This window comes from Eucyclogobius newberryi, unplaced genomic scaffold (assembly GCF_026437365.1).
Source record: "Eucyclogobius newberryi isolate DKJ021-1_F unplaced genomic scaffold, fEucNew1.0.hap1 SCAF_290, whole genome shotgun sequence".
NCBI classification, from domain to species: domain Eukaryota; kingdom Metazoa; phylum Chordata; class Actinopteri; order Gobiiformes; family Gobiidae; genus Eucyclogobius; species Eucyclogobius newberryi.
This window is the reverse complement of record NW_027315935.1, coordinates 32501-39335: the sequence shown is the minus strand read 5'-3', so window position 1 is coordinate 39335 and position 6835 is coordinate 32501.

Genomic DNA, 6835 nt, shown 5'->3' with positions numbered 1-6835 from the left:
AATAGTTGCTCTGACAAAATGTGAATTTAGGCACCAGTCTCTCCCTGACTGCACTGTACCTTTGGGATTAATACTTAAAATAAATCTTGGTATTGGAGACCTACTGGTCCATCACATGTATAAATAATCTGAGCACGACTGGCAAGAAATAATCCTTTGGAATGGAAAAATAGATAGTTTTATGAGATAGCTCCTTACAAGTACATTTGTACAGCATTACCTAAAATGGAAACAATACATAAATAAAACAGTAAGTCCAAATCTTATACTTAACCTAAATTAATTTAGAAACCTTAAACTAGGATTTTTAAAAGATAATATTTAAGGATTTTTCTCATAGGGACCTGCACTTTGTTCTCATAAGAGAGGCAACATTGTATTCTGGATGCTATTATTTTAATCCCATGACAGAGTTATACTAGGCATATGACGGAAAGAGTGGAACAGAGATCTTAGCTAAGATAAGATAAGATAAGATATTCCTTTATTGTCCCACATGGGGAAATTTCATTGGTGCAACGCAGGTAGATACAGAGGTAGATACAGAAGAACAGAACAGATCACTTATAGGAAGTCTGAAAAACACTTTCAGTAGAAGATCTCCTATAAATAAATAAAAACTCCCATAGACAAATGAATAAATAAATACATAAATACCATTGCATGTGATCACGACAGTAATTGCACATGCATATGTGTCACGACAGCACATAGATTGCACATGAATTTCATAGTAATTGCACATGAATTCCAACAGCAATTGCACATATGACAGAATTGCACATGGTTAGGTCAGTATTGCGAGTGTTCAGTACTAACAGTTTTTGTTATAAAGTCTGACAGCAGCAGGAAGGAAAGACCTACGAAACCTTTCCTTCACACAGCGAGGGTGGATCAGTCTCTCGCTGAAGCTGCTCTCCAGAGCGGACAGAGTGTCCTGCAGGGGGTGACACTCATGGTCCAGCATAGATGTGAATCTAGCCAGGACCCTCCTGTCCCCCACCTCCTGCACCGAGTCCAGAGCACAGCCCAGGACGGAGCTGGACTTCTTGATGACTCTGTCCAGCTTCCTCCTCTCCCTCTCTGTGATGCTGCTGCTCCAGCAGGCCACACCATACAGGAGGGCTGATGCCACCACAGAGTCGTAGAAGGTCTTCAGGAGTGGCCCTGTCACTCCAAAAGACCTGAGTCTCCTCAGGAGGTAGAGCCGACTCTGGCTCTTCCTGTACAGTGCGTCTGTGTTATGAGTCCAGTCCAGTTTGTGGTTCAGATGAACACCCAGGTACTTGTATGAGTCCACTCTCTCAATGTCCCGTCCCTGGATGTTCACTGGTGAGGGGGCAGTGGGGTGGCGTCTGCGGAAATCCACCACCATCTCCTTGGTCTTCCCCGCGTTGATGAGGAGGTGGTTCCTCTGACACCAGTCCACAAAGTCCTGCGTCAGTCCTCTGTACTCCGCGTCATCGTCGTCCGTGATGAGTCCGATGATTGCAGAGTCGTCAGAGAACTTCTGCAGGACACAGCTGTCCGTGTCATGTCTGAAGTCTGCAGTGTAAAGGGTGAAGAGAAAGGGCGCGAGGACAGTGCCCTGGGTCGCCCCCACACTGCAGGTCCGAGTGTCAGACACACAGTCCCGGGCTCTCACAAACTGGGGTCGGTCTGTGAGGTAGTCCAGGATCCACTCTGCCAGGTCATACTCCACACCAGCCGTCTCCAGCTTGTGCCTCAGGAGCAGCGGCTGATGGTGTTTAAGGCGCTGGAAAGATCGAAGAACAGAATCCTCACAGAGCTGCCAGGCTTTTCCAGGTGAGAGAGAGAGCGGTGCAGCAGGGAGATGACGGCAAGGCAAGGCAAGGCAAGTTTATTTGTAGAGCACATTTCATACACAAGGCAATTCAAAGTGCTTCACAGCAGGAAAAATGCATTCAAATCACAAAGAAATTACAGAAATACAATAAAATTAACTAAATTAAAAATTATCAATCCAACTGATTTTCTAAACTAATAAAATCACAAACAAAAGAGAAGAGTGCAAAGATAAAAATTAACTACAATAAAATTAACTAAATTAAAAAATATCAATCCAACTGATTTTCTAAACTAATAAAATCACAAACAAAAGAGAAGAGTGCAAAGAAAAAATCCTTTCAGTCATATGCGCAGCTAAACAAAACTGTTTTTAGCTTAGATTTGAACATTGTCAGAGTAGAAGCCTGTCTCACATCTTCAGGAAGACTGTTCCAGATTTTAGCTGCATAAAACTGAAACGCAGATTCCCCATGTTTTGTCCTGACTCTGGGCACCAGCAGGAGGCCGGTCCCTGAGGTCCTCAGAGTCCGAGATGGTTCATATGGCACTAACATATCCAAGATGTACTTTGGTGCTAGGCCATGGAGAGACTTGTACACAAGCAGAGCTGCTTTAAAGTCTATTCTCTGAGCCACAGGGAGCCAGTGCAGAGATCTGAGAACAGGACTAATGTGCTCATACTTCCTGGTTCTGGTCAGGACCCGAGCAGCAGCGTTCTGGATGTACTGCAGCTGTTTTACAGCTCGTTTGGAGAGACCAGTGAGCAGGCCGTTACAGTAGTCTAATCTACTGGAGACAAACGCGTGGATAAGTCTCTCTAAATCTGGTTTTGACAGTATATTTTTGATTTTGGCAATGTTTTTTAGATGGTAAAAAGCTGCTGATGTTATTGATTTGACGTGGCTATTAAAGTTCAAGTCTGAGTCCATTATTACCCCCAGATTTCTAATTTGGTTTGTAGGTTTTAGAGCGAGACTCTGGAGGTGACCGCTAACACTTTCTCTTTGTTTCTGTGGGCCAAAAACGATTATTTCAGTCTTGTCTGAGTTCAGCTGGAGAAAGTTGTTTTGCATCCACACACTGATCTGTTGGATGCAGTGACAGAGTGAATCTACTGGTCCATAGTCACCTGCCGATAGTGAAACATAGATCTGTGTGTCGTCTGCATAATTGTGATAGGACACATTTTCACTGCATATCAACTGACCCAACGGCAGCATGTAGAGGTTGAACAGAAGGGGACCCAGGACTGACCCTTGGGGCACTCCACAGGTCAGGGTCATGTGGTCTGAGACACAGCTACCAATTTCAACAAAGTACTTCCTGTCTTCCAGATAGGACCTTAACCAGTTTAGGGCAGTGCCAGTGATGCCCACCCAGTCCTCTAGTCTCTGTAAGAGGATCCCATGATCGACAGTGTCAAAAGCAGCACTCAGATTTAACAGAATTAAGACTGAGGCTTTGCCCGTGTCGGTGTTCAGGCGGATGTCATTTGTCACCTTGACAAGAGCAGTCTCAGTGCTGTGATGAGGTCTAAAACCTGACTGAAAAACATCAAATGAGTTGTTTATTAAGAGGAAATCTGTGAGCTGTTGGTAAACAACCTTTTCAAGGACTTTGCCCCAAAATGGTAGATTAGAGATGGGCCGGTAATGACTCAGTACTGCGGCATCAAGACTGCTCTTCTTTAGGAGAGGCTTTATGACCGCAGTTTTCAAAGACATTGGGAATGTTCCAGATTGAAGCGACATGTTAACTATGTGAGTGAATGGTGCTAACAAACTGTTCAGCACAGACTTTAGAAATCTGGTGGGTAACACATCAAGGCAGCATGTAGATGAACTCAGACTGGTGATGATCTCATGGACAGTTTTGTCAGTTACTGGTGCAAAGTGAGTTAGCTCTAAGTGTCTTGGTGGTTTTAGGGTAATTTTTTGCATTGTGGGATTTATAGCATTTTTAATGCCCTGAACTTTGTCATTAAAGAATAATGCAAACTCATTACACTTGGATGTGGAAATGAGTTCTAACGGCAGCTGAGCTGGAGGGTTTGTTAATCTGTTTACTGTGGCAAACAGGACACGCGAGTTGTTACTGCAGCTTCCAATTATTTCAGAAAAATATCTTTCCCTAGTTCTACATAAGATTAGGTTGTACATGTTCAGCTTTTCTTTGTAAATCTCTTTTTGAACCTGGAGCTTTGACTTGCGCCATTTCCGTTCGGCCCTGCGGCACTCCCTTTTCTGTGCCCTGACCGAATCATCATTTCTCCACGGCGCCTTCTGCTTATTTTTAACCATTTTAGCCTTTATAGGGGCGATGGTGTCCAGAACATTCAAAACACTAGATGTAACAGAGTTCAGCAAATCATTTACATTAGAACATGAGACATTTTCAAAGTTTATCATTTCCATAAACAGTGCACCTCTGCCATCACTTATGTGTCTCCTCTGAACAACTGCAGGACCAACCGGAGGTTGGGGAGAAACAGACAGGTCAAAGAAGACACAGAAATGATCAGACAGAGCAACATCGATCACATTAACATTTGAAATATTTACCCCCTTTGTAATTATGAGATCTAGAGTGTGTCCTTTGCTGTGGGTGGGGCCTCTCACATGCTGAGTAAGACTGAAGGTTTCAAGGACAGCATCAAGCTCTTTAGCGTTTCTGTCACAAATATTATCAACATGCACATTGAAATCACCTGTAATGACCAAACCATCAAAGTCTGTGCATATGACTGAAAGCATCTCAGTAAAATCATCAATAACACTTTGGCAGTGCTGGGGAGGCTTGTATAAAACAATGAAGAGAATGGATGGAGACCGTTTTAGCTCCATTTTAAAGGATACATACTCAAATGATGAAAACACCCCAAAAGACAACCTGCGGGTAATTATTTCATCTCTAAAGACAGCACAGACTCCACCCCCTTTTTTGTTTTCTCGTGTTTCAGATTCAAACTTAAAGTTGGGTGGAGCAGATTCTATCAGAACTACATTTCCTGTGTTTTTGTCAAGCCATGTTTCAGTTAAAAACATAAAATCAAGATTATAAGAAGAAATAAAATTATTAATTAAGAGAGATTTGTTACATAAGGATCTGACATTTAGCGCAGCAAGTTTCAGACTAGTTTCAGTGAGACTGGGCTTTATCTTTTCACAGGGAATATGAATCACATTTCTCAGATTGGGCCTGACTCGCATTTTGTTTTTCCATCTCTGTGATGATGTGACTACAGAAATAGCACTAGGGGGGGCTCTTTTTACATAGGGCCCCGGGTTGGTTTGATTTTTAATCTGACAATAAGTCCCGGCAACGCTGAGACCCAGTGCATCCTAGCTATGGGAGATACCAGGTGAAAGGCGAGGTTGGATGGGTGGTGGGGCTTTTGTAGCCAAGGAGAGTTTGGGACCAGGTGAGAGGCGAGGGGGGATGGGTGGTGGGGCTTTTGTTGGTGTAGTCGGCTTGTGCAGGGAAGACATAGCCCTTGCTATATTGGGCGTGAGTGGAGCCATCTTAATGCCTGATTTGATCAGACTTTCAAAATGGCTGGGAAGGCCCATGGGTGAGAGTGGAGATGAGAAGGAGAATGATGAATCTTTAGTGGGAGTAGATGTTGCAGGGGGAACCCAGGGCTGGTGTGAAGGCAGGGGCGATGACAGGGATGTTGTTGGGCTTGTCACAGATGGGTCCAAGGCCTTTGAAGATTGTTCCTTTGCTTGAGGCGGTGGAGGTGAATGCGGAGCAGCTGGAGCTGAATCCTTTGCTGGTGGTGGTGGAGCAGCTGCTGATGAATCCTTTGGTGGAGGCTGAGGTTGTGGTGCTTTTGATGTTGAAACATTGGCTCGGTCTCTGGCTGATGGAGCAGGAATTCTTCTCTCATTCCTCTCTTCTCTAACTATCTGCTCAGGACCCTGTCCAGGCCCAGTCCAATGCCTCAGAGCGTGGAGCAGGTTCTCTGTCAGCACCCTCACTCCACCTCTGCATAGGTGGGGGCCATTTCTCTTAAACAGGTCCTCTCGTTTCCAGAATAGATAGAAGTTCTCAATGTAGTGTAGTCCTCTCGGGGAACACTCTTTGGACAGCCATGTGTTCAGCTGAAGAAGCCGGCTAAACTTGTTTATCCTCCTGTCGATGTTTGGAAGAGGTCCACTTATGAATGTTTTGATTTCCATTTGATCAAGCACGTCGAATAACTTCAAGAAGTCTTTTTTCAAAACTTCAGTCTGTTCCCGCCGCATGTCCACTGCACCCACGTGCACAATCAGCTGTTTAGCTCCTCCATGCTTAGCTATAATATTTGGAAGGAGTGACGTTATCTCAGAAACAGTGGCGCTTGGAAAAGAATGTGTTTATCTTTTCATGCGTCACGTGACTTATCGCGCCGTCCCCAACTAAAACAATCTTCGGACGGCGTCCTCCACTCCGATGCCAGGCCGATATGCAAACTGCAGCGGGTCCATGGCTGAGCTCACGGTGGAGCGGAGGTGGTCCAGGACTAGCCGCTCCAGTGTCTTCATCAGGTGGGACGTGAGAGCCACTGGCCTGAAGCTGTTGAGGTCTTTGGGGCGCGGTGTCTTAGGCACAGGTACCAGACAGGAGGTCTTCCAGACCTGTGGTACCACCCTCAGCTTCAGGCTCATGTTGAAGACATGCTCCACAACTCCACACAGTTCATCTGCGCAGGACTTAAGGAGCCTGGGGCTGATGCCATCAGGTCCTGCTGCCTTCCTCACTTTAATCCTCTTCAGCTCACTCCTCACCTGTGCTGCTGTGACAGTCAGTGGTTGGCAGGGGGACCGTGTGCTGGGGGGATGGGTGAGTCCAGGCGAAGTGGGGAGCTGATGGTCCGGGGCAGATAAGCGAAGAGGAACAGATGCAGGGCATTGTCCAGCTGTGGAAGAGGGAGCATGCAGCTGTGCAGGGGGAGGGGCGGGTGACCGATCAAACCTCAAGAAGTGAGCATTTAAATCATTCACCCACTGTAGATCCCCCTCTGTCTGGGCAGGGGGGATTTTGA